This window comes from Scyliorhinus torazame, chromosome 31 (genome assembly GCF_047496885.1).
Source record: "Scyliorhinus torazame isolate Kashiwa2021f chromosome 31, sScyTor2.1, whole genome shotgun sequence".
Lineage (NCBI taxonomy): Eukaryota > Metazoa > Chordata > Chondrichthyes > Carcharhiniformes > Scyliorhinidae > Scyliorhinus > Scyliorhinus torazame.
In genome coordinates this window covers 26,528,026-26,554,618 of record NC_092737.1, presented here as the reverse complement: position 1 = coordinate 26,554,618, position 26,593 = coordinate 26,528,026, and the positions used below count along the sequence as shown (strand labels likewise).

At 45.4% G+C, this 26,593-nt stretch overlaps 7 non-coding genes across 7 annotated transcripts; all 7 read left to right on the top strand.

Annotated features, from left to right (window-relative positions):
• Nucleotides 1-661: 661 nt before the first annotated feature.
• On the top strand, nt 662-733 carry trnaq-cug (transfer RNA glutamine (anticodon CUG)). The gene has a single exon. It is a non-coding gene; the product is annotated as a tRNA-Gln (tRNA).
• A 284-nt stretch (nt 734-1,017) lies between these two features.
• Nucleotides 1,018-1,089, top strand: trnaq-uug (transfer RNA glutamine (anticodon UUG)). The gene has a single exon. It is a non-coding gene; the product is annotated as a tRNA-Gln (tRNA).
• Nucleotides 1,090-2,065: 976 nt separating this feature from the next.
• Nucleotides 2,066-2,137, top strand: trnaq-cug (transfer RNA glutamine (anticodon CUG)). Its single transcript has one exon. It is a non-coding gene; the product is annotated as a tRNA-Gln (tRNA).
• Nucleotides 2,138-3,114: 977 nt separating this feature from the next.
• trnaq-cug (transfer RNA glutamine (anticodon CUG)) lies at nt 3,115-3,186 on the top strand. Its single transcript has one exon. It is a non-coding gene; the product is annotated as a tRNA-Gln (tRNA).
• A 284-nt stretch (nt 3,187-3,470) lies between these two features.
• trnaq-uug (transfer RNA glutamine (anticodon UUG)) lies at nt 3,471-3,542 on the top strand. The gene has a single exon. It is a non-coding gene; the product is annotated as a tRNA-Gln (tRNA).
• A 977-nt stretch (nt 3,543-4,519) lies between these two features.
• trnaq-cug (transfer RNA glutamine (anticodon CUG)) lies at nt 4,520-4,591 on the top strand. The gene has a single exon. It is a non-coding gene; the product is annotated as a tRNA-Gln (tRNA).
• A 1,796-nt stretch (nt 4,592-6,387) lies between these two features.
• Nucleotides 6,388-6,459, top strand: trnaq-uug (transfer RNA glutamine (anticodon UUG)). The gene has a single exon. It is a non-coding gene; the product is annotated as a tRNA-Gln (tRNA).
• The last annotated feature ends 20,134 nt before the right edge of the window (nt 6,460-26,593 follow it).

Sequence of the window (26,593 nt, the reverse complement as noted above, 5' to 3'; positions counted from 1 at the left end):
GAATCCCTTTGCAATGTTTGTACACTGATGCCGAGGCAGCATTGCAATATTCGGGGGAAACAGCTTCAACGCTGCTGGGAGCGGCAGCTTGTCTGCACCGCTTTCATTTGCACAGCAGCCAAACCTAGTCGGAGGCTGAGTGACAGAGGTGGAGTTACGCTTGAGGTAATAATCCAGCCAAGGCTGAACGTCGGAGATTAAATTTTCAAGTGCTTGCCATTCTGCTCAAGGGAAAGATGTGCGCGCATTCTCGAGGGTCAGTCAGCCACACACATTGTGCAATTTGCAGTACGGCAGCACCTCACAAACTATCTTGCTTGCCCATTGCTCCCATTCGCTGCAGCCACTGTGAAACTTTTGCGAGCAGTATTCTCGCTGGCTCTCACAGCTGAGCCTGACACGATTCAGCGACACTGCTCTGAGCCCTCAGCAAAACGGGACACTGACCCCTGTGAAACGTGATGACTTGTCCCAATATCCCCCGCTGTGGCTTGGGGGGTGAAAAGATTGGGTGTCACCTTTGAGGGAGGTTTCCTGTCACACCTTTGCAGAACAATGTTTGCACATCATCAGATTCTGTTGTCGCACACGTTGTTCTTGCACATTTAATGAAAGAGGTAAACTTGTTTGAGTGACAATTTGCAGCCGGGGCTATGACTGGGGTTCCATGGTGTAATGGTGAGCACTCTGGACTCTGAATCCAGTGATCCGAGTTCAAATCTTGGTGGAACCTTTCCTCTTGCCAAAGCCAATGATTAGTGTGTGTGAGCGAGAGAGCACTTCTTTTACATTTGCCACCAGGAGCAAATTGATTGGATCATTTCTCAGCCGCCGCAACGGCCACTGCAATTCACATTGCTCAGCCTCTGTAGCCGGCTGCCTGCACAAGCAGCATTTTGCCATCCTGCGGGCAACTACTATTCGTGTGCAGTCAGAGAACCTTTGCGCAAGTAAGCTGGTGTGTGTGCGTGCCTGTGTGTGGACAAAAGACTGCTTCCTCAGAGGCAGAGTCCAGTCGGTTCCATGGTGTAACGGTGAGCACTCTGGACTTTGAATCCAGCGATCCGAGTTCAAATCTCGGTGGAGCCAGTACTCTGCTTGTCCTACTTCTTGTTCAATTCGGGGACAGCTGAGTAAAAGACCCCAATGCAGGCGGGGCTCCTGGCCGCAGGCCTTTTCTGCCTTCCAGCTTGCTGTCTTCTTGAGCGATCGTCCGCTCGGGTTGATGCGGTAACACCAGCCGGGACATTTGCTGCGTGGTTGCTGTCATTTTCTGCGCGGCGCAGTGGGTGCCTGTGAACTTGCCACTCTGCCCAAAACTCAGCAGGTGATGCACACATCACTTCAATCGTCTTCTTCAACACGACCACTTTTAACTTTTGCTTCTATGCCAAGCGTCGTGCGTGAATCCCTTTGCAATGTTTGTACACTGATGCCGAGGCAGCATTGCAATATTCGGGGGAAACAGCTTCAACGCTGCTGGGAGCGGCAGCTTGTCTGCACCGCTTTCATTTGCACAGCAGCCAAACCTAGTCGGAGGCTGAGTGACAGAGGTGGAGTTACGCTTGAGGTAATAATCCAGCCAAGGCTGAACGTCGGAATTAAATTTTCAAGTGCTTGCCGTTTTGCTCATGGGAAAGATGTGCGCGCATTCTCGAGGGTCAGTCAGACACACACATTGTGCAATTTGCAGTACGGCAGCACCTCACAAATTATCTTGCTTGCCCATTGCTCCCATTCGCTGGAGCCACTGTGAAACTTTTGCGAGCAGTATTCTCGCTGGCTCTCACAGCTGAGCCTGACACGATTCAGCGACGCTGCTCTGAGCCCTCAGCAAAACGGGACACTGACCCCTGTGAAACATGATGACTTGTCCCAATATCCTCCACTGTGGCTTGGGGGGTGAAAAGATTGGGTGTCATCTTTGAGGGAGGTTTCCTGTCACACCTTTGCAGAACAATGTTTGCACATCATCAGATTCTGTTGTCGCACACGTTGTTCTTGCACATTTAATGAAAGAGGTAAACTTGTTTGAGTGACAATTTGCAGCCAGGGGCTATGAATGGGCTCCATGGTGTAATGGTGAGCACTCTGGATTCTGAATCCAGTTATCCGAGTTCAAAACTCGGTGGAGCCAGTACTCTGTTTGTTCCACTTCTTGTTCAATTCGGGGACAGCTGAGTAAAAGACCCCAATGCAGGCGGGGCTCCTGGCCGCAGGCCTTTTCTGCCTTCCAGCTTGCTGTCTTCTTGAGCGATCGTCCGCTCGGGATGATGCGGTAACACCAGCCGGGACATTTGCTGCGTGGTCGCTGTCATTTCCTGCGCGGCGCAGTGGGTGCATGTGAACTTGCCACTCTGCCCAAAACTCAGCAGGTAATGCACACATCACTTCAATCGTCTTCTTCAACACGACCACTTTTAACTTTTCCTTCTATGCCAAGCGTCGTGCGTGAATCCCTTTGCAATGTTTGTACACTGAAGCCGAGGCAGCATTGCAATATTTGGGGGAAACAACTTCAACGCTGCTGGGAGCGGCAGCTTGTCTGCACCGCTTTCATTTGCACAGCAGCCAAACCTAGTCGGAGGCTGAGTGACAGAGGTGGAGTTACGCTTGAGGTAATAATCCAGCCAAGGCTGAACGTCGGAATTAAATTTTCAAGTGCTTGCCGTTCTGCTCATGGGAAAGATGTACGCGCATTCTCGAGGGTCAGTCAGCCACACACATTGTGCAATTTGCAGTACGGCAGCACCTCACAAATTATCTTGCTTGCCCATTGCTCCCATTCGCTGGAGCCACTGTGAAACTTTTGCGAGCAGTATTCTCGCTGGCTCTCACAGCTGAGCCTGACACGATTCAGCGACGCTGCTCTGAGCCCTCAGCTAAACGGGACACTGACCCCTGTGAAACATGATGACTTGTCCCAATATCCTCCACTGTGGCTTGGGGGGTGAAAAGATTGGATGTCACCTTTGAGGGAGGTGTCCTGTCACACCTTTGCAGAACAATGTTTGCACATCATCAGATTCTGTTGTCGCACACGTTGTTCTTGCACATTTAATGAAAGAGGTAAACTTGTTTGAGTGACAATTTGCAGCCAGGGGCTATGACTGGGGTTCCATGGTGTAATGGTGAGCACTCTGGACTCTGAATCCAGTGATCCGAGTTCAAATCTCGGTGGAATCTTTCCTCTTGCCAAAGCCAATGATTAGTGTGTGTGAGCGAGAGAGCACTTCTTTTACATTTGCCACCAGGAGCAAATTGATTGGATGATTTCTCAGCCGCCGCAACGGCCACTGCAATTCACATTGCTCAGCCTCTGTAGCCGGCTGCCTGCACAAGCAGCATTTTGCCATCCTGCGGGCAACTACTATTCGTGTGCAGTCAGAGAACCTTTGCGCAAGTAAGCTGGTGTGTGTGCGTGCCTGTGTGTGGACAAAAGACTGCTTCCTCAGAGGCAGAGTCCAGTCGGTTCCATGGTGTAACGGTGAGCACTCTGGACTTTGAATCCAGCGATCCGAGTTCAAATCTCGGTGGAGCCAGTACTCTGCTTGTCCTACTTCTTGTTCAATTCGGGGACAGCTGAGTAAAAGACCCCAATGCAGGCGGGGCTCCTGGCCGCAGGCCTTTTCTGCCTTCCAGCTTGCTGTCTTCTTGAGCGATCGTCCGCTCGGGTTGATGCGGTAACACCAGCCGGGACATTTGCTGCGTGGTTGCTGTCATTTCCTGCGCGGCGCAGTGGGTGCATGTGAACTTGCCACTCTGCCCAAAACTCAGCAGGTGATGCACACATCACTTCAATCGTCTTCTTCAACACGACCACTTTTAACTTTTCCTTCTATGCCAAGCGTCGTGCGTGAATCCCTTTGCAATGTTTGTACACTGATGCCGAGGCAGCATTGCAATATTCGGGGGAAACAGCTTCAACGCTGCTGGGAGCGGCAGCTTGTCTGCACCGCTTTCATTTGCACAGCAGCCAAACCTAGTCGGAGGCTGAGTGACAGAGGTGGAGTTACGCTTGAGGTAATAATCCAGCCAAGGCTGAACGTCGGAATTACATTTTCAAGTGCTTGCCGTTTTGCTCATGGGAAAGATGTGGGCGCATTCTCGAGGGTCAGTCAGCCACACACATTGTGCAATTTGCAGTACGGCAGCACCTCACAAATTATCTTGCTTGCCCATTGCTCCCATTCGCTGGAGCCACTGTGAAACTTTTGCGAGCAGTATTCTCGCTGGCTCTCACAGCTGAGCCTGACACGATTCAGCGACGCTGCTCTGAGCCCTCAGCAAAACGGGACACTGACCCCTGTGAAACATGATGACTTGTCCCAATATCCTCCACTGTGGCTTGGGGGGTGAAAAGATTGGGTGTCATCTTTGAGGGAGGTGTCCTGTCACACCTTTGCAGAACAATGTTTGCACATCATCAGATTCTGTTGTCGCACACGTTGTTCTTGCACATTTAACGAAAGAGGTAATCTTGTTTGAGTGACAATTTGCAGACCGTGCTTATGACTGGGGTTCCATGGTGTAATGGTGAGCACTCTGGACTCTGAATCCAGTGATCCGAGTTCAAATCTCGGTGGAACCTTTCCTCTTGCCAAAGCCAATGATTAGTGTGTGTGGGAGAGAGAGCACTTCTTTTACATTTGCCACCAGGAGCAAATTGACTGGATCATTTCTCAGCCGCCTCAACGGCCACTGCAATTCACATTGCTCAGCCTCTGTAGCCGGCTGCCTGCACAAGCAGCATTTTGCCATCCTGTGGGCCCTGCTCTTCAACTCCTGTGTTGAAAGGAGGCACCAGTTCTCCTGACAAACAGCAACTACTATTCGTGTGCAGTCAGAGAACCTTTGTGCAAGCAAGCTTGTGTGTGTGCGTGCCTGTGTGTGGACAAAAGACTGTTCCCTCAGTGGCACGTCACTGTTGGTTCCATGGTTTAACGGTGAGCACTCTGGACTTTAAATCAAGCAATCTGAGTTCAAATCTCGGTGGAGCCAGTACTCTGCTTGTCCCACTTCTTGTTCAATTTGGGGACGGCTGAGTAAAAGACCCCAATGCAGGCGGGGCTACTGGCCACAGGCCTTTTCTGCCTTCCAGCTTGCTGTCTTCTTGAGCGATCGTCCGCTCGGGTTGATGCGGTAACACCAGCCGGGACATTTGCTGCTTGGTTGCTGTCTTTTCTGCGCGGCGCTGTGGGTGCCTGTGAACTTGCCACTCTGCTCAAAACTCAGCAGGTGAGGCACACATCACTTCAATTGTCTTCTTCAACACGACCACTTTTAACTTTTCCTTCTATGCCAAGCGTCGTGAGTGAATCCCTTTGCAATGTTTGTACACTGATGCCGAGGGAGCATTGCAATATTCGGGGGAAACAGCTTCAACGCTGCTGGGAGCGGCAGCTTGTCTGCACCGCTTTCAGTTGCACAGCAGCCAAACCTAGTCGGAGGCTGAGTGACAGAGGTGGAGTTACGCTTGAGGTAATAATCCAGCCAAGGCTGAACGTCGGAATTAAATTTTCAAGTGCTTGCCGTTCTGCTCATGGGAAAGATGTGCGCGCATTCTCGAGGGTCAGTCAGCCACACACATTGTGCAATTTGCTGTACGGCAGCACCTCACAAACTATCTTGCTTGCCCATTGCTCCCATTCGCTGCAGTCACTGTGCAACTTTTGCATGCAGTATTCTCGCTGGCTCTCACAGCTGAGCCTCACATGATTCGGCGGCGCTGCTCTGAGCCCTCAGCAAAACGGGACACTGACCCCTGTGAAACGTGATGAATTGTCCCAATATCCCCCGCTGTGGCTTGGGGGGTGAAAAGATTGGGTGTCATCTTTGAGGGAGGTTTCCTGTCACACCTTTGCAGAACAATGTTTGCACATCATCAGATTCTGTTGTCGCACACGCTATTCTTGCACATTTAACGAAAGAGGTAATCTTGTTTGAGTGACAATTTGCAGGCAGTGCCTATGACTGGGGTTCCATGGTGTAATGATGGGCACTCTGGACTCTGAATCCAGCGAACCGAGTTCAAATTTTGGTGGAACCTTTCGTCTTGCCAAAGCCAATGATTAGTGTGTGTGAGCGAGAGAGCACTTCTTTTACATTTGCCACCAGGAGCAAATTGACTGGATCATTTCTCAGCCGCCTCAACGGCCACTGCAATTCACATTGCTCAGCCTCTGTAGCCGGCTGCCTGCACAAGCAGCATTTTGCCATCCTGTGGGCCCTGCTCTTCAACTCCTGTGTTGAAAGGTGGCACCAGTTCTCCTGACAAACAGCAACTACTATTCGTGTGCAGTCAGAGAACCTTTCTGCAAGCAAGCTTGTGTGTGTGCGTGCCTCTGTGTGGACAAAAGACTGCTGCCTCAGAGTCACAGTGTAGTGGGTTCCATGGTGTAACGGTGAGCACTCTGGACTTTGAATCCAGCGATCCAAGTTCAAATCTAGGTGGAGCCAGTACTATGCTTGTCCCACTTCTTGTTCAATTTGGGGACAGCTGAGTAAAAGACCCCAATGCAGGGGGGGCTACTGGCCGCAGGCCTTTTCTGCCTTCCAGCTCGTTGTCTTCTTGAGCCATCGTCCGCTCAGTTTAATGCGGTAACACCAGCTGGGACATTTGCTGCGCGGTCGCTGTCATTTCCTGAGCGGTGCTGTGGGTGCATGTGAACTTGCCACTCTGCTCAAAACTCAGCAGGTGAGGCAACTGCAGACCGTCCAGAATCGCAGGGAGCGTAGAAAGGTGGCACCAGGCATTAAAGACAATGTTGAGGGCTGATTGTCAAGATTATCCAGAGGATTGGGATAAAGGAATTCCATTCGTATTGTTTGCAATTAGGGATGCTCCGAATGAGTCAACCAAATTTAGTCCTTTTGAACTAATTTTTGGTCATGAGGTAAGAGGGCCACTTAAATTGATTAAGGAAAAATTGGTGGGTGAGAAATCGGAAATTACATTATTGGATTACATGTCAAATTTTAGGGAATGATTGAATAGGGCAGGTGAATTGGCTAGACAACATTTGAAAGTTGCACAAAATGTGATGAAATGGGTCACAGACAAGAAATCCAAAGTTCGTAGTTTTGCCAGTGGAGATCAAGTTTTAATATTGTTCCAAGTGGTAGGGAACCTTCAAAAGCTAGGCTCTGAGAACTGTATCAGATTGAAAGGAAATTAAGTGAGGTGAATTATGTGGTTAAAAACACCAGATAGATGGAAGACTCACCGGGTGTGTCATGTGAATATGCTTAAAAGGTATTTTGAAAGGGAAGGAGAGAAAAGGGACGAGGTGTTAATGATTCTACCTCAAAGTGACGAACCAAATCCAGATGACTGCGAATTTGACATCCCTCAAATTAAATTGGAAAATGAGCTCATTCTTAAAAATTGGGATAAATTGTTGAGTTACCTTCCAGAGGAAAAACAAACTGACCTGAAAGAGTTATTGATATCACATGGGCACGTTTGTAGAGATAAATTGGAAAGTACTCAAATGGCTATACATGATGTAGATGTGGGAAATGCTGTTCCAATCAAACAACATCCATACAGACTTAACTCTTTAAAATTGGCACAGGTTAACAAATAGATTGAGAGTATGCTTAAAAATGGCATAATTGAAGTGGGTTGCAGCCAATGGAGCTCACCCATTGTGATGGTGCCTAAACCAGATGGTACCCAACGGTTGTGTGTGGACTGTAGAAAGGTTAATGCAGTTACAAGAACGGACTCTTGTCCTATCTCACGTTTGGAGGGTTGCATTGAGAAAGTGGGACAGTCAGCTTTTATTTCCAAATTGGATTTGCTTAAAGGTTACTGGCAGGTACCTTTATCCGAAAGGGCGAAGGAGATTTCAGTTTTTGTGACTCCAGATGGTATATACCAATTCAAAGTTGTACCATTTGGCATGAAAAATGCCCCAGCCACATTTCAACGGTTAACTAACAAAGTTGTTTCAGGATTACCCATCGGTATACATCGACGATCTGATAATTTTCAGCCCGACATAGAAAGAACAGCTAAAACATCTGATGGAGTTATTCGATCGACTTCAGGAGGCGGGTTTGATGATAAACCTAGCCAAAAGTGAATTTGGAAAAGCCCAAGTAACTTTCCTTGAAGAGTTTCCGATACCCTCGAGACGAAGGGAAATAATACGATTTCTTGGCATGAATGGATTTGATCGAACATTTGTGCAAAGGTTTTGCAGCATGATTGCTCCACTGATGGACTTGGTGAAGAAACATCAAAAATTTCAGTGGACAGCGGAGTTTCAACAGGCATTTGACTGCCTGAAAGCTGTGATAATCAATGCTCCTGTGTTGGAGAATTGCAAGGGACTCTGTGATCAGATTGAACTAAAGTATCTGACTTTAAAGAGAAATGCTGAGGCGTAGAGAAATGGACAGATCCTGCAGAGACCTTCTTGTTCAAGGAGACTGTTAATCGAGAAGAATTCCAGTTGGAGGAAGAAGATCGGAAAAAAATGGACTATATTATTATACCTGTTTGCGTGTGTTGTTTGTTGAAATGAACAAGTATATTTACTGTGTGTATTTATGACAGGATAGTGCAAAGGTGAAAAATGAAACGAACTTGAAGTTGATGGTTTATTTTGTTTTCTTTGGGGGGAGGTGTCATGTGAGAGTACCTTTAAAAAATGGGTGTTTAAGAAATGTACTTTTAAGAAATGGAGCTGCTCATGTTACTGGAGTGATGTCAGAGTGTGGGTGGAGCTGAGCTCTACTTCTGCTTTTTAGTTTCAGTTTGAGAAAACGCTTGGGTGTGTCTGTGTTTTTCAGTGAGTTGCATCTGAAGTTTAAACAAAGAGATGTAATGTTGATCTCTGCCATCCAAAGACTATCTATGGATCATTTGATGAACCCAGAATTGTAAAAGGTCTCAATATTGAATGTAAACCTAATGTGCTCCTGATTGAATGTTTGTTAAGTCTTTTGGATGTTAAAAGGACAGCTTACAGGGTTACTTAGTGTTGTATTCTTTGAGGGGTGTATTTGATTTACTGGTTGCTAAGATATTCACTGTTTTAAAAAGGTTAACTTGAGTTCATAGAATAAACATTGTTTTGTTTTAAAAAATACTCATCCATTTCTGCCGCGTGCTCCCCATACCACAATCTATTAATAGTTGTGGGTCAGATGAACTCCATGATACACTTTGGGATTCTCTAAACTGACCAGAACGGGTATAAAGGGCAGCCACATTGGGTCTCTCCCTCTCTCTGGGTGCACGGTGATCAAAGTAACAGCAGACGAGTTTATATGGCCAGTGGTGTTATGGGTGTTACCATAGTTAGATCTTGTTAACTTTATCACCAGTATCAAAGTTAAAGTAACTAACTCATGTAAATATTGTTGTAGTTACTCAATAAACCACTTTGTTAATAATGAAAGAGTTCATCATCGGGATTCAGAATACCTCATCACTAACCAAGGATTGAGTAGCACATGTTACCTACCACACAGGTAACAAAACATGGTACCAGCCGAGTGGCACATTTAAAAGTTGCACAAAATGTGATGAAATGGGTAGCGGACAAGAAATCCAAAGTTTGTAGTTTTGCCAGTGGGGATAAAGTTCTAGTGTTGTTTAGTGTTGTAGGGGAGCCTTTAAAAGCTAGGTTTTGTGGACCGTATCAGATTGAAAGGAAATTAAGTGAGGTGAATTATGTGGTAAAAACACTAGATAGAAGGAAGACTCACCGAGTGTGTCATGTGAATATGCTTAAAAGGTACTTTGAAAGGGAAGGAGAGAAAAAGGAGGTTTTAATGATTCTAACTCAAAGTGATGAACCAAATCCAGATGACTGTGAATTTGACATCCCTCAAATTAAATTGGAAAATGAGGATGATCTTAGAAATTGGGATGAATTGTTAAGTTACCTTCCAGAGGAAAAACGAACTGACCTGAAAGAGTTATTGATATCACATGGGCAAGTTTGTAGAGATAAATTGGGAGGTTTCGGGAGCCGTTCGGAGGAGGAGGAGCAGTCTCTGTCAGGGAGAGAACCTGAGAACATCTAAGACCCTAAGAAGGTAAGTGATTTTTACTCATTTTTACTTTTATTACTTTTTCAAATTGTGTGTGTGTGTGTGTGTATGTGTGGTGGGGGGTGGGGGTGGGGGCTGGGGGGGTGGGGGGGACTGAAGTGACATCACAGAAAAGCTGTGACCTGAGTGGCTGGTTGGGAATCTACACTCAATTAAAAAAATTAAGCCTTGGTAACTAATTAAACATAATTACTTAATTATAATTTAGAGGGATATCTAAGCCAGAGATCGGAGAGTACTATATTTAGCTTTCGCATTTCTATTAGAACTCTAGTGCTAGGAAACAGATAGTGAACAGTAACTTTTAAAAAAACTTTAAAAAAAAACTTTTAATTTTAATTTACGAATTAATTGACGCAATGTCAGTTAGAGGGGTGCAGTGCTCTGACGGTGAGATGTGGCGGGTCCGGGAGGCTTCCAGCGTCCCGGATGGCTTCATCTGCTGAAAGTGCACCCAACTGGAGCTCCTCACAGACCGCATGGTTCGGTTGGAGCAGCAATTGGATGCACTTAGGAGCATGCAGGTGGCGGAAAGCATCATAGATCGCAGTTATATAAATGTGGTCACACCCAAGGTGCAGGCAGAGAAATGGGTGACCACCAGAAAGGGCAGGCAGTCAGTGCAGGAATCCCCTGTGGTTGTCCCCCTCTCGAACAGGTATGCCCCTTTTGATACTGTCGGGGGGGATAGCCTATCAGGGGAAAACAGCAGCAGCCAGAGCAGTGGCAGCATGGCTGGCTCTGATGTTCAGAAGGGAGGGTCAAAGCACAGAAGAACAATAGTAATAGGGGACTCTATAGTCAGGGGCACAGATAGGCGCTTCTGTGGACGTGAAAGAGACTCCAGGATGGTATGTTGCCTCCCTGGTGCCAGGGTCCAGGATGTCTCCGAACGGGTAGAGGGCATCCTGAAGGGGGAGGGCAAACAGGCAGAGGTCGTTGTACATATTGGTACTAACGACATAGGCAGGGAGGGGCATGAGGTCCTGCAGCAGGAGTTCAGGGAGCTAGGCAGAAAGTTAAAAGTCAGGACCTCTAGGATTGTAATCTCGGGATTACTCCCTGTGCCACGTGCCAGTGAGGCTAGAAATAGGAAGAAAGAGCAGCTAAACACGTGGCTAAACAGCTGGTGTAGGAGGGAGGGTTTCCATTATCTGGACCACTGGGAGCTCTTCCGGGGCAGGTGTGGCCTATATAAGAAGGACGGGTTGCATCTAAACTGGAGAGGCATAAATATCCTGGCCGCGAGGTTTGCTAGTGTCACACGGGAGGGTTAAAACTAGTATGGCAGGGGGGTGGGCACGGGAGCAATAGGTCAGAAGGTGAGAGCATTGAGGGAGAACTAGGGAATAGGGACAGTGGGGCTCTGAGGCAGAGCAGACAGGGAGAAGTTGCTGAACACAGCGGGTCTGGTGGCCTGAAGTGCATATGTTTTAATGCAAGAAGTATTACGGGTAAGGCAGATGAACTTTGAGCTTGGATTAGTACTTAGAACTACGATGTTGTTGCCATTACAGAGACCTGGTTGAGGGAAGGGCAGGATTGGCAGCTAAACGTTCCAGGATTTAGATGTTTCAGGCGGGATAGAGGGGGATGTAAAAGGGGTGGCGGAGTTCCGCTACTGGTTAGGGAGAATATCACAGCTGTACTACGGGAGGACACCTCAGAGGGCAGTGAGGCTATATGGGTAGAGATCAGGAATAAGAAGGGTGCAGTCACAATGTTGGGGGTTTACTACAGGCCTCCCAACAGCCAGCGGGAGATAGAGGAGCAGATAGGTAGACAGATTTTGGAAAAGAGTAAAAACAACAGGGTTGTGGTGATGGGAGTCTTCAACTTCCCCAATATTGACTGGGACTCACTTAGTGCCAGGGGCTTAGACGGGGCAGAGTTTGTAAGGAGCATCCAGGAGGGCTTCTTAAAACAATATGTAGACAGTCCAACCAGGGAAGGGGAGTACTGGACCTGGTATTGGGGAATGAGCCCGGCCAGGTGGTAGAAGTTTCAGTAGGGGAGCATTTTGGGAACAGTGACCGCAATTCAGTAAGTTTTAAAGTGCTGGTGGACAAGGATACGAGTGGTCCTAGGAGGAATGTGCTAAATTGGGGGAAGGCTAATTATAACAATATTAGGCGGGAACTGAAGAACCTAGATTGGGGGCGGATGTTTGAGGGCAAATCAACACCTGACATGTGGGAGGCTTTCAAGTGTCAGTTGAAAGGAATTCAGGACCGGCATGTTCCTGTGAGGAAGAAGGATAAATACGGCAATTGTCGGGAACCTTGGATAACGAGAGATATTGTAGGCCTCGTCAAAAAGAAAAAGGAGGCATTTGTCAGGGCTAAAAGGCTGGGAACAGACGAAGCCTGTGTGGAATATAAGGAAAGTAGGAAGGAACTTAAGCAAGGAGTCAGGAGGGCGAGAAGGGGGTCACGAAAAGTCATTGGCAAATAGGGTTAAGGAAAATCCCAAGGCTTTTTACACGTACATAAAAAGCAACAGGATAGCCAGGGAAAGGGTTGGCCCACTGAAGGATAGGCAAGGGAATCTATGTGTGGAGTCAGAGGAAATGGGCGAGGTACTAAATGAATACTTTGCATCAGTATTCACCAAAGAGAAGGAATTGGTAGATGTTGAGTCTGGAGAAGGGTGTGCAGATAGCCTGGGTCACATTGACATCCAAAAAGACGATGTGTTGGGCATCTTAAAAAATATTAAGGTAGATAAGTTCCCAGGGCCTGATGGGATCTACCCCAGAATACTGGAGGCTGGAGAGGAAATTGCTGAGCCTTTGACAGAAATCTTTGGATCCTCACTGTCTTCAGGCGATGTCCCAGAGGACTGGAAAATAGCCAATGTTGTTCCTCTGTTTAAGAAGGGTAGCAAGGATAATCCAAGGAACTACAGGCCGCTGGGCCTTACTTCAGTGGTAGGGAAATTACTGGAGAGAATTCTTCGAGACAGGATCTACTCCCATTTGGAAGCAAATGGACGTATTAGTGAGAGGCAGCATGGTTTTGTGAAGGGGAGGTCGTGTCTCACTAACTTGATAGAGTTTTTCGAGGAGGTCACAAAGATGATTGGTGCAGGTAGGGCAGTGGATGTTGTCTATATGGACTTCAGTAAGGCCTTTGACAAGGTCCCTCATTGTAGACTAGTGCAAAAGGTGTCAAGAAGGCATACGGCATACTTGCCTTCATTGGCCGGGGCATTGAGTATAAGAGTTGGCAAGTCATGTTGCAGCTGTATAGAACCTTAGTTAGGCCACACTTGGAGTATAGTGTTCAATTCTGGTCGCCACACTACCAGAAGGATGTGGAGGCTTTAGAGAGGGTTCAGAAGAGATTTACCAGAATGTTGCCTGGTATGGAGGGCATTAGCTATGTGGAGCGGTTGAATAAACTCGGTTTGTTCTCACTGGAACGAAGGAGGTTGAGGGGCGACCTGATAGAGGTCTACAAAATTATGAGGGGCATAGACAGAGTGGATAGTCAGAGGCTTTTCCCCGGGGTAGAGGGGTCAATTACTAGGGGGCATAGGTTTAAGGCGAGAGGGGCAAGGTTTAGAGTCGATGTACGAGGCAAGTTTTTTACACAGAGGGTAGTGGGTGCCTGGAACCCGCTACCGGAGGAGGTGCTGGAAGCAGGGACGATAGTGACATTTAAGGGGCAACTTGACAAATACATGAATAGGAAGAGCACAGTACGAAGTCTTACAACACCAGGTTAAAGTCCAACAGGTTTGTTTCGATGTTGGGCGATGTTGGGCAACCTGTTGGACTTTAACCTGGTTATGTAAGACTTCGTACTGTGCTCACCCCAGTCCAACGCCGGCATCTCCACATCATGAATAGGATGGGAATAGAGGGATATGGACCCAGGAAGTGTAGCAGATTGTAGTTTAGTCGGGCAGCATGGTCGGCACGGGCTTGGAGGGCCGAAGGACCTGTTCCTGTCCTGCACATTTCTTTGTTCTTTGTTCTTTGTACTAAAATGGCAATACATGATGTGGATGTGGGGGAAATGCTGTTCCTATCAAACAACATCCAGATAGACTTAATCCTTTAAATGTGGCACAGGTTAACAGAGAGATTGAGAGTATGCTGAAGAATAGCATAATTGAAGTGGGTTGCAGCCAATGGAGCTCACCCATAGTGATGGTACCTAAACCAGACGGTACCCAATGGTTGTGTGTGGACTATAGAAAGGTGAATGCAGTTACAAGAACGGACTCTAATCCTATCCCCCGTTTGGAGGATTGCATTGAGAAAGTGGGACAATCCGCTTTTATTTCCAAATTGGATTTACTGAAAGGTTACTGGCAAGTACCTTTCTCTTAAAGGGCGAAGGAGGTTTCAGCTTTTGTGACTCCAGATGGTATATACCAGTTCAAAGTTATGCCATTTGGCATGAAAACGCCCCAGCAACTAGCACAGTCGTTTCAGGATTACCCAATTGTGCGGTATACATCGACGATCTGGTAGTTTTCAGCCAGACATGGAAAGAACATTTGGAACATCTGATGGAGTGATTCGATCGCCTTCAGGAGGCGCGTTTGGTGATACACCTAGCCAAAAGTGAATTTGGAAAAGCCCAAGTCACTTTCCTTGACCATACAATCGGACAGAGTCGACTGGTCCCACAGGATGTGAAAACAAAATTAATTGGGGAGTTTCCGATACCCTCAACATGACGGGAAATAATGTGATTTCTTGGTATGAGTGGATTTTACCGGAAATTTGTACCAAATTTTAGCAGTGTGGTCGCTCCACTGACGGACTTGCTCAAGAAGCGTAACAAATTCCAGTGGACAGCGGAGTGTCAACAGGCATTTGACGGCCTGAAGGCTGTGTTAACCGCTGCTCCTGTGTTAGTCATCCCAAATTATACCAAACCATTCAAAGTGGCTGTGGATGCGAGCGATGTGGGCGTAGGTGCGGTGCTTCTACAAGACGACGATGAAGGGCTCGAAATTGAATTCTCACCAGAAAAAGTATTCGACGATTGAGAAGGAGACTTTGAGTTTGGTGCTCGCTTTGCAACAGTTTCACATTTATGTGACCAGCAATCCGTCTGACACCATTATATATACGGATCATAATCCGTTGACGTTTTTGGAGCGATTCTGGAATAACAATGCACGGCTGTTTCGCTGGAGTTTATTGTTACAGTCATTTCATTTAAAAATAGTACATGTGGCAGGACGGGAAAATGTGATCGCCGATGTTTTGTCACGAATCCTGATCAATTGAGAAGGATTTCGGTTGGAGGAAGAAGAACAAAGAAAATGGACTATTTTATTATACCTGTTTGAATGTGTTTTTTTTTAAACAGAAAAGGTATATTTACTGTGTACATTTCTTAGTGGATGGTGCAAAAGTGAAAAATGAAACCATCTTGAAGTTGATGGTTTTTTTTTTCTTGAGGGGAGGTGTCGTGTGAGGGTACCTTTAAGACATGGATGTTTAAGCAATGTAGCTTTAAGAAAACAGTGATGTCAGAGAGTGAGTGGGGCTGAGCTCAGGTCAGCCATTTTGCAGCTTTTAGTTTCAGTTTAAAAACAGCTTGTGTGTGTCTGTGTTTGCAGTGAGCTGGATCTCTGCCATAAAAGACCATCTCTGGATCATTTGTGTGATTTAAAGTAAAGCCTTTAACCGGATGTGATTTTGTTTAAAGGTGTTAAATCTGTTGGAAGTTTGAAGGAACATTTTAAGGAATTATTTACTGTTGCAATACTTTCTGAGTTATCTTTGAAGTAAGGGGTGTTAAGAGATCCAATGTTTTTTTAAGATGTTAAGTTGAGTGCATGGAATAAACAGTGTTTTGTGTTTACAAACCCACATGTCCATAATTGTAATCCCACACCGAGGGAACAAGCCGTGTGCTAGGAAAAGCAACAAATCCATTAAAGGGAGAGGTTGGTTGAACTCCATGATACATTTTGGGGTTCAGAAAACACCTCGCCCAGAACAATTGGGGGCTCGAGGGGCATAAAAGTTTATCTATTGGATTGTTTTTTGTGAACTTAAAGACAGTGAAGGATTGTTGCTTTTCCGGTGTGGTATTTTAGTTTAAGTGGGGAGAGTGTTGTGAACAATGGCTCTTTCAGAGGCTCAGGCGTTTTTGGGGGTGCAGAATGTCACACGTAGTAGTTTACGGACAGAAATGAAAAGCAGACTGTTAGATTTGGCAAGAACATTGCCGTTAACATTACCTGACAAAATGAGAAAAGATGAGGTAATTATGGCGGTGGTTAAGCATTTAAAGTTGCCTGAGTTGAGTTTGACTCATTGGAAATGTCAAAAATTGAGCTGCAAATTAAACAAATGGAACATGAGAAAGAATTAAAGTGGCTTGCATACGAGAGTGAGACAAAAGGAAAAAGAAAGAGAAAGAGAGAGAGGGGAAAAAGAAAGAGAAAGAGAGAGAGAGGAAAAAGAAAGAGACCGAGAGAGAGAGGAAAAAGAAAAGGAGAGAGAAGAAAGGAGAAAAGAAAGAATAGCCCTAGCAGAACAAAAAGAAAAAGAAAGGGAGATACAGATCAGGGAAAAGGGTAAAGAGAGGGAGTTTAAACTTCAGAAAATGGCCATGAAACATGACAATCAGTTAGAATTGGCAGACATAAAGGGAAACGTACAGTTGGATGATAGTGATGAGGATAGTGAGAAAGAGCGTCATAGTCGAAGGCTTGGTGGGAATCTATTTAAATATGTCCAAGCATTGCCAAGGTTTGACGAGAAAGAGGTAGACGCATTTTTCATTTCATTTGAGAAGGTAGCTAAACAAATGCAATGGCCACAGGATATGTGGGTATTACTGATTCAAACAAAGCTGGTAGGTAGGGCTAGTGAAGTGTTTGCATCACTACCGGAGGAGGTATCTGGAACGTATCAGGAGGTGCAGAAATCCATCTTAAGTGCATATGAGCTAGTGCCTGAAGCTTACAGACAAAGGTTTAGAAATTTAAGGAAAGAATTTGGTCAAACATACATGGAGCTTGAAAGACTCAAACAGAGTAATTTTGATAGGTGGGTAAGGGCTTTGAAAATAGACCAAACGTATGAAGCTCTGAGAGAAATTATACTTTTGGAGGAGTTTAAAAATTCAATTCCTTGTGTCGTGAGAACTCATGTGGAAGAACAGAGGGATAAAACTGCGATATTAGCAGCGGAAATGGCCGATGTTTATGAATTAGTTCATAAATCAAAGATTGGTTTCCGACATCAGTTTCAGCCTGTGAGGGACAGAAACTGGGGACATGAGAAATAATCAAGTGGTAAAGGTAAAGGTGACCTGATGGGAGACAATAAAGAGAGTGTACGTCAGATTAAAAACGAAATGCAGGAGGGTGGAAATGAAATGAAAAGTTTCAAATGTTTTCACTGTTTTCAACTAGGCCATGTAAAGTCACAGTGTTGATGGTTGAAGAAAAGCACTGGGAAGGCGGATGTGGTAAAACAGAATAAGACTGTGGGGTTTGTTAGCGTGGCAAAGGAAAGTCCAAGGGAAGCGAAGGAGATGCAAACGATTGTACAGCCTGTTCACGAAGTAATTGTTAAGAAGGTGCCAGATGTATTTAACGAATTTACTTGTGTGGGTAAAGTTTACTCATGGGTATCAGGAGGAGCAGGTAAATAAGTCACAATTTTAAGAGATCCAGGACTAGTCAATCTTCAATGGTAAGAGATGAGGAATTATGTAGTTTGGGAAGAATGTTGCCAGAAAAGGTGGTGATATGTGGAATTCAGGGTGAGAGGAGCAGCGTTCCATTATATAAGGTCAGGTTGGAAAGTCCAGTGAAGAGTGGTGAAGTGGTAGGAGGAGTAATAGATAAACTATCTTGTCCAGGAATACAGTATATCTTGGGTAATGATATAGCTGGATCGTAGGTGGGAGTGATGCCTACTGTGGTTGATAAGCCAGTGGAAAATCAGTCATCTGAAGTGTTGAAGGACGAATATTCTGGGATTTTTCTGGATTTTTCCGGATTGCGACAAGGTCGCAAAGTCACAGGTTAAGACAAGAGGAGAAATCAAAGTGTGAAGATGAAGTTGAAGTGTAATTATAAGAAACGATTTTTGATTAGATGGTTGAAAAAGAACAAGAACAGGTGGAGGATGAGGCGGATATTTTTAGTTCAGGAATATTGGCGGAGTGACAACAGAAAGATGTAGAAATAAAACGGATATATCAGAAAGCATATACGGAAGAGGAATCTGAGAGTATACCAGAGTGTTTTTACCGTAAAAATGATGTCTTGATGAGAAAATGGAGACATGTACATATGCAGGCGGATGAAAAGTGGGCAGAAGTTCATCAAGTAGTATTGCCGGTAGGGTATAGAAAGAAGGTGTTGCGAGTTGCACATGAGGTACCAATGGGAGGTCATCTGGGAATAAGGAACACTCAAGCTAAAATCCAAAAACATTTTTATTGGCCTGGACTACATAAAGATGTAGTTAAATTTTGTCAATCATGTCACACATGTCAAGTGATAGGAAAACCTCAAGCAGTGATAAAACAAGCGCCTTTAATACCCATTCCAGCATTTGAGGAACCTTTTACGAGGGTCATAATTGATTGTGTAGGACCGCTTCCTAAAACAAAAAGTGGGAATCAATATCTTTTGTCTGTAATGGATGTGTCTATTAGGTTTCCAGAGGCCATTCCAGTACGTAATATTACAGCCAAAAGGATTGCGGAGGAGTTACTTAAATTCTTTACTAGATATGGACTACCCACAAATATTCAATCGGATCAAGAAACGAGTTTTCCTTCAAAGTTATTCAAAGAAGTTATGGATAACTTTGGAATAAAACAATTTAAATCAACTGCGTACCATCCAGAATCGCAGGGAGCATTAGAAAGGTGGCACCAGACATTAAAGACAATTTTGAGGGCGTATTGTCAAGATTATCCAGAGGATTGGGATAAAGGAATCCCATTCGTATTGTTTGCAAATAGGGATGCACCTAATGAGTCACCAAATTTAGTCCTTTTGAACTAATTTTTGGTCATGAGGTAAGAGGACCACTTAAAGTGATGAAGGAAAAATGGGTTGGTGAGAAATCGGGAATTACACTATTGGATTACGTGTCAAATTTTAGGGAACGATTAAATAGAGCAGGTGAATTGGCGAGACAACATTTGAAAGTTGCACAAAATGTAATGAAACGGGTAGCGGACAAGAAATCCAAAGTTCGTAGTTTTGCCAGTGGGGATAAAGTTTTAGTGTTGTTACCAGTGGTAGGGGAGCCTTTAAAAGCTAGGTTTTGTGGACTGTATCAGATTGAAAGGAAATTAAGTGAGGTGAATTATGTGGTAAAAACACCAGATAGAAGGAAGACTCACGGAGTGTGTCATGTGAATATGCTTAATAGGTACTTAGAAAAGGGAAGGAGAGAAAAAGGAGGTTTTAATGATTCTAACTCAAAGTGACCAACCAAATCCAGATGACTGTGAATTTGACATACCTCAAATTAAATTGGAAAACGAGGATGTTCTTAAAAATTGTGACAAATTGTTGTGTTACCTTCCAGAGGAAAAACGAACTGAACTGAAAGAGTTATTGATATCACATGGGCAAGTTTGTAGAGAAAATTTGGGAAGCACTAAAATGGCTATACATGATGTAGATGTGGGAAATGCTGTTCCAATGAAACAACATCAATATCGACTTAATCCTTTAAAATTGGCACAGGTTAACAAAGTGATTGAGAGTATGCTTAAACATGGCATAATTGAAGTGGGTTGCAGCCAATGGAGCTCATCCTAGTGATGGTACCTAAACCAGACGGTACCCAACGGTGTATGTGGACTATCGAAAGGTGAATGCAGCTACAAGAAGGAACTCTTATCATATCCCCTGTTTGGAGGATTGCATTGAGAAAGTGGGACAATCCGCTTTTCTTTCCAAATTGGATTTACTGAAAAGTTACTGGCAAGTACCTTTATCTGAAAGGGCGAAGGAGATTTCAGCTTTTGTGACTCCAGATGGTATATACCAATTCAAAGTTATGCCATTTGGTTTAAAAACGCACCAGCAACATTTCAACGGTTAACTAATACAGTCGTTTCAGGATTACCCAATTGTGCGGTATACATCGACGATCTGGTAGTTTTCAGTCAGACATGAAAAGAACATTTAAAACATCTGAGGGAGTTATTCGATGGACTTCAGGAGGTGGGTTTGGTGATAAACCTAGCCAAAAGTGAATCTGGAAAAGCCTAAGTCACTTTCCTTGGCCATACAATCGGACAGGGTCGACTGGTCCCACAGGATGTGAAAATGAAAGTAATTGGGGAGTTTCCGATACCCTCAACACGACGGGAAATAATGCAATTTCTTGGTATGAGTGGATTTTGCCGGAAATTTGCACCAAAAGTTAGCAGTGTGTTCGCTCCACTGACGGACTTGCTCAAAAAGCGTAACAAATTCCAGTGGCGTGTCAACAGGCATTTGACGGCCTGAAGGCTGTGTCAACCATTGCTCCTGTGTTAGTGATCCCAGATTATACCAAACCCTTCGAAGTGGCTGTGGATGTGAGCGATGTGGGCGTAGGTGCGGTGCTTCTACAAGACGACGACGAAGGGCTGGAGCGGCCGGTTGCTTATTTTTCAAATAAATTGAATTCTCACCAGAAAAAGTATTCCACGATTGAGAAGCAGACTTTGAGTTTTGTGCTGACTTTGCAACATTTTCACATTTATGTGACCAGCAATCCATCTAACACCGTTATCTATACTGATCATAATCCGTTGACGTTTTTGGAGCGATTCCGGAATAACAATGCACGGCTGTTTCGCTGGAGTTTGTTGTGACAGCCATTTCATTTAAAACTAGTACATGTGGCAGGACGGGAAAATGTGATAGCCGATGTTTTGTCACGAATCCTGATCAATTGAGAAGGATTTCGGTTAGAGGAAGAAGAACAAAGAAAATGGACTATTTTATTATACCTGTTTGAATGTGTTGTTTTTTTAAAAACCGAAAAGGTATATTTACTGTGTACATTTCTTAGTGGATGGTGCAAAAGTGAAAAATGAAACCATCTTGAAGTTGATGGTTTATTTTTTTTTCTTGGGGGGAGGTGTCATGTGAGGGTACCTTTAAGACATGGATGTTTAAGCAATGTACAATTTAAGAAAACAGTGATGTCAGAGAGTGGGTGGGGCTGAGCTCAGGTCAGCCATTTTGCAGGTTTTTAGTTTCAGTTTAAAAACAACTTGGGTGTGTCTGTGTGTTTCCAGAGAGCTGCAAGGTTTAAAAACAGCTTGTGCGTGTCGGTGTTTGCAGTGAGCTGGATCTCTGCCAGAAAAGACCATCTCTGGATCATTTGGGTGATTTAAAGTGAAGCCTTTAACCTGATGTGATTTTGTTTAAAGGTGTTAAGTCTCTTGGAAGTTTGAAGGAACATTTTAAGGAATTATTTACTGTTGCAATATTTTCTGAGTTATCTTTGAAGTAAGGGGTGTTAAGAGATCCAATGTGTATTTAAGATGTTAAGTTGAGTGCATGGAATAAACAGTGTTTTGTGTATAAAAACCCACGTGTCCATAATTGTAATCCCACACCTAGGGAACAAGCCGTGTGCTAGGAAAAGCAACAAACCCATTAAAGGGAGAGGTTGGTTGAACTCCATGATACATTTTGGGGTTCTGAAAACACCTCGCCCATAACAATATTACACAATGAATTCAATGGAACAAGGAAACCCTATTACTAAACAAACCCCCTCGAACTCAATTCCCCTTCCCCTCGAACTTGTCCGGATCTTCAAAGAAAGTAATAAATGGCCGCCATCTCATGCCGAACCTCCCCACCGAGCCTTCGATAGTTTACTTGGCCTTTTCCAGATGTAGGACCGATACCATCTCTTCCCCCATGCGGACGCCTTGGGCTGTGAAGAAGATCTTCAGTTGAGTAATATTCGCCTCTGGTTATTCAGGAAGTGACGGCAAAAACATCCGTCCTCACTCTCAAGTACAATGACGGGGAAACTGAAACCACCACAATTGCAACCAGTGGGCAAGGCTCTAGGATTATCTGCAAAATCTTGGATATTGCGTCGCAGCTGCAATGTAGCATAGTGGTTAACACAATTGCTTTACAATTCCAGGGTCCCAGGTTCGATTCCCGGCTTGGGTCACTGTCTGTGCGGAGTCTGCACGTTCTCCCCCGTGGCATTATTAATTAGAGATAGTATAACAGCTGCAGAAAGGCAGTTCGAGGAGTATCACCCTATTGAGGTAGTATGGGTTGAAGTCAGAAATAGGAAAGGAGCAGTCACCTTGTTAGGAGTTTTCTATAGGCCCCCCAATAGTAGCAGAGATGTGGAGGAACAGATTGGGAAACAGATTTTGGAAAGGTGCAGAAGTCATAGGGTAGTAGTCATGGGCGACTTTAACTTCCCAAATATTGAGTGGAAACTCTTTAGATCAAATAGTTTGGATGGGGTGGTGTTTGTGCAGTGTGTCCAGGAAGCTTTTCTAACGCAGTATGTAGATTGTCCGACCAGAGGAGGGGCAATATTGGATTTAGTACTGGGTAATGAGCCAGGGCAAGTGATAGATTTGTTAGTGGGGGAGCATTTTGGAGATAGTGACCACAATTCTGTGACTTTCACTTTAGTAATGGAGAGGGATAGGTACGTGCAACAGGGCAAGGTTTACAATTGGGGGAAGGGTAAATACGATGTTGTCAGACAAGAATTGAAGTGCATAAGTTGGGAACATAGGCTGGCAGGGAAGGACACAAGTGAAATGTGGAACTTGTTCAAGGAACAGGTGCTACGTGTCCTTGATATGTATGTCCCTGTCAGGCAGGGAAGAGATGGTCGAGTGAGGGAACCATGGTTGACAAGAGAGGTTGAATGTCTTGTTAAGAGGAAAAAGGTGACTTATGTAAGGCTGAGGAAACAAGGTTCAGACAGGGCACTGGAGGGATACAAGATAGCCAGGAGGGAACTGAAGAAAGGGATTAGGAGAGCTAAGAGAGGGCATGAACAATCTTTGGCGGGTAGGATCAAGGAAAACCCCAAGGCCTTTTACACATATGTGAGAAATATGAGAATGACTAGAGCGAGGGTAGGTCCGATCAAGGACAGTAGCGGGAGATTGTGTATTGAGTCTGAAGAGATAGGAGAGGTCTTGAACGAGTACTTTTCTTCTGTATTTACAAATGAGAGGGGCGATATTGTTGGAGAGGACAGTGTGAAACAGATTGGTAAGCTCGAGGAAATACTTGTTAGGAAGGAAGATGTGTTGGGCATTTTGAAAAACTTGAGGATAGACAAGTCCCCCGGGCCTGATGGGATATATCCAAGGATTCTATGGGAAGCAAGAGATGAAATTGCAGAGCCGTTGGCAATGATCTTTTCGTCCTCACTGTCAACAGGGGTGGTACCAGGGGATTGGAGAGTGGCGAATGTCGTGCCCCTGTTCAAAAAAGGGACTAGGGATAACCCTGGGAATTACAGGCCAGTTAGTCTTACTTCGGTGGTAGGCAAAGTAATGGAAAGGGCACTGAAGGATAGGATTTCTGAGCATCTGGAAAGACACTGCTTGATTAGGGATAGTCAGCACGGATGTGTGAGGGGTAGGTCTTGCCTTACAAATCTTATTGAATTCTTTGAGGAGGTGACCAAGCATGTGGATGAAGGTAAAGCAGTGGATGTAGTGTACATGGATTTTAGTAAGGCATTTGATAAAGTTCCCCATGGTAGGCTTATGCAGAAAGTAAGGAGGCATGGGGTAGTGGGAAATTTGGCCAGTTGGATAACGAACTGGCGAACCGATAGAAGTCAGAGAGTGGTGGTGGATGGCAAATATTCAGCCTGGATCCCAGTTACCAGTGGCATACCGCAGGGATCAGTTCTGGGTCCTCTGCTGTTTGTGATTTTCATTAATGACTTGGATGAGGGAGTTGAAGGGTGGGTCAGTAAATTTGCAGACGATACGAAGATTGGTGGAGTTGTGGATAGTAAGGAGGGCTGTTGTCGGCTGCAAAGAGACATAGATAGGATGCAGAGCTGGGCTGAGAAGTGGCAGATGGAGTTTAACCCTGAAAAGTGTGAGGTTGTCCATTTTGGAAGGACAAATATGAATGCGGAATACAGGGTTAACGGTAGAGTTCTTGGCAATGTGGAGGAGCAGAGAGATCTTGGGGTCTATGTTCATACATCTTTGAAAGTTGCCACTCAAGTGGATAGAGCTGTGAAGAAGGCCTATAGTGTGCTCGCGTTCATTAACAGAGGGATTGAATTTAAGAGCCGTGAGGTAATGATGCAGCTGTACAAAACTTTGGTAAGGCCACATTTGGAGTACTGTGTACAGTTCTGGTCGCCTCATTTTAGGAAGGATGTGGAAGCTTTGGAAAAGGTGCAAAGAAGATTTACCAGGATGTTGCCTGGAATGGAGAGTAGGTCTTACGAGGAAAGGTTGAGGGTGCTAGGCCTTTTCTCATTAGAACGGAGAAGGATGAGGGGCGACTTGATAGAGGTTTATAAGATGATCAGGGGAATAGATAGAGTAGACAGTCAGAGACTTTTTCCCCGGGTGGAACAAAGCATTACAAGGGGACATAAATTTAAGGTGAAAGGTGGAAGATATAGGAGGGATATCAGAGGTAGGTTCTTTACCCAGAGAGTAGTGGGGGCATGGAATGCACTGCCTGTGGAAGTAGTTGAGTCGGAAACATTAGGGACCTTCAAGCAGCTATTGGATAGGTACATGGATTACGGTTAAATGATATAGTGTAGATTTATTTGTTCTCAAGGGCAGCACGGTAGCATTGTGGATAGCACAATTGCTTCACAGCTCCAGGGTCCCAGGTTCGATTCCGGCTTGGGTCACTGACTGTGCGGAGACTGCACGTCCTCCCCGTGTCTGCGTGGGTTTCCTCCGGGTGCTCCGGTTTCCTCCCACAATCCAAAGATGTGCGGGTTAGGTGAATTGGCCAATGATAAATTGCCCTTAATGTCCAAATTGCCCTTGGTGTTGGGTGAAGGTGTTGAGTTTGGGTAGGGTGCTCTTTCCAAGAGCCGGTGCAGACTCAAAGGGCCGAATGGCCTCCTTCTGCACTGTAAATTCAATGATAATCTATGATCAATCTAGGACAAAGGTTCGGCACAACATCGTGGGCCGAAGGGCCTGTTCTGTGCTGTATTTTCTATGTTCTATGTGTCTGCGTGGGTTTCCTCCTGGTGCTCCGGTTTCCTCCCACAGTCCAAAGATGTGCAGGTTAGGTGGATTGGCCATGTTAAATTGCCCTGAGTGTCCAAAATTGTCCTTAGTGTTGGGACACTAGTTACTGGGGATAGGGTGGAGATGTTGACCTTGGGTAGGGTGCTCTTTCCAAGAACTGGTGCAGACTCGATGGGCTGAATGGCATCCTTCTGTACTGTAAATTCTATGATCGGGCACCCTCTATCCAGCAAGCTTAGGACAAGACCAAAATGTAGTTAGCCAGTGTAAGCGAATAACGGTCACAATTGTACACCCTGTCTCAAAAGAATCCATGCTGCCTTGCCTTTGTCCAATGCATTCTATGTAGTAATTTGAACTGAACCAATCGCAGTCTGGGACAGGATGAATTGGAATTCACCCTGTAGAGGGCGTCTCTCCAAACCTCCTCAGTCAACACAGAGCCTCGCTCCCCCATCTATTTCTCGTATACTCTGTCCAAAGGGGCTGGATCTGAAGATAGATAGAATGAGGTGGTTAGGATCTGACATTGACCCTCTCCCCTGCTGTCCCAGGGCCAATAACTTTTCCAGCAGGGGAGAAGGAGGGGCTATGGGGAAAGGAGGAAATGAATATACACGAGCAATCCCACAAATTAAAGAAATGAAAAGGTTGGGACCAGTCAGATTGTATCAGTCTGTGAGTTTTTCCACGACTGAAAAGGCCTCCGTCTAGAAATAAATCCCCGAAGTGTACCAGAGCTCCCGTTCTCCAGGACCTAAACGATGGTTCCAAGCTCAAGGGCACAAAGTGGTGGTTACCACATATCGGGGAAAGTGAGGACAGTGAAAGGAGACCGAGGTGTTGCAGGAACAGTTTCTGAATCCTGAGCGAGGAAATCACTACAAGGCTCGACGAAAGACCGAAAGGGGAAATGGGCAGCGGGGCGGTAGTTAAACCATGTAGAGCGGAGGCTGTGGCGCAAGGCCCTGCCTCCAACCTACTCCAGTTCACCTTCGGGTCACTGAGCCATTGTAGGATTTTCTGTATGTTTGCAGCCCGGGAATAAAACAGGAGATGCGCTGCTGCCTCACGGGTCCGAGAAACCGGGTTTGATCCTGGCCCCGGGTCACTGTCCGTGTGCAGTTTGCACATTCTCCCCGCGTCTGCGTAGGTCTCACCCCCACAACCCAAAGATGTGCAGGATACGTGGATTGGCCGCGCTAAATTATCCCTTAAATGGAAAAAAATAATTGGATATGCGAAATTAAAAAAAAAAACACAGGAGGTTCGGGAGGGATTCGCGATCCCCTGTCTCTCTGAAACAGATCACTGCGGAC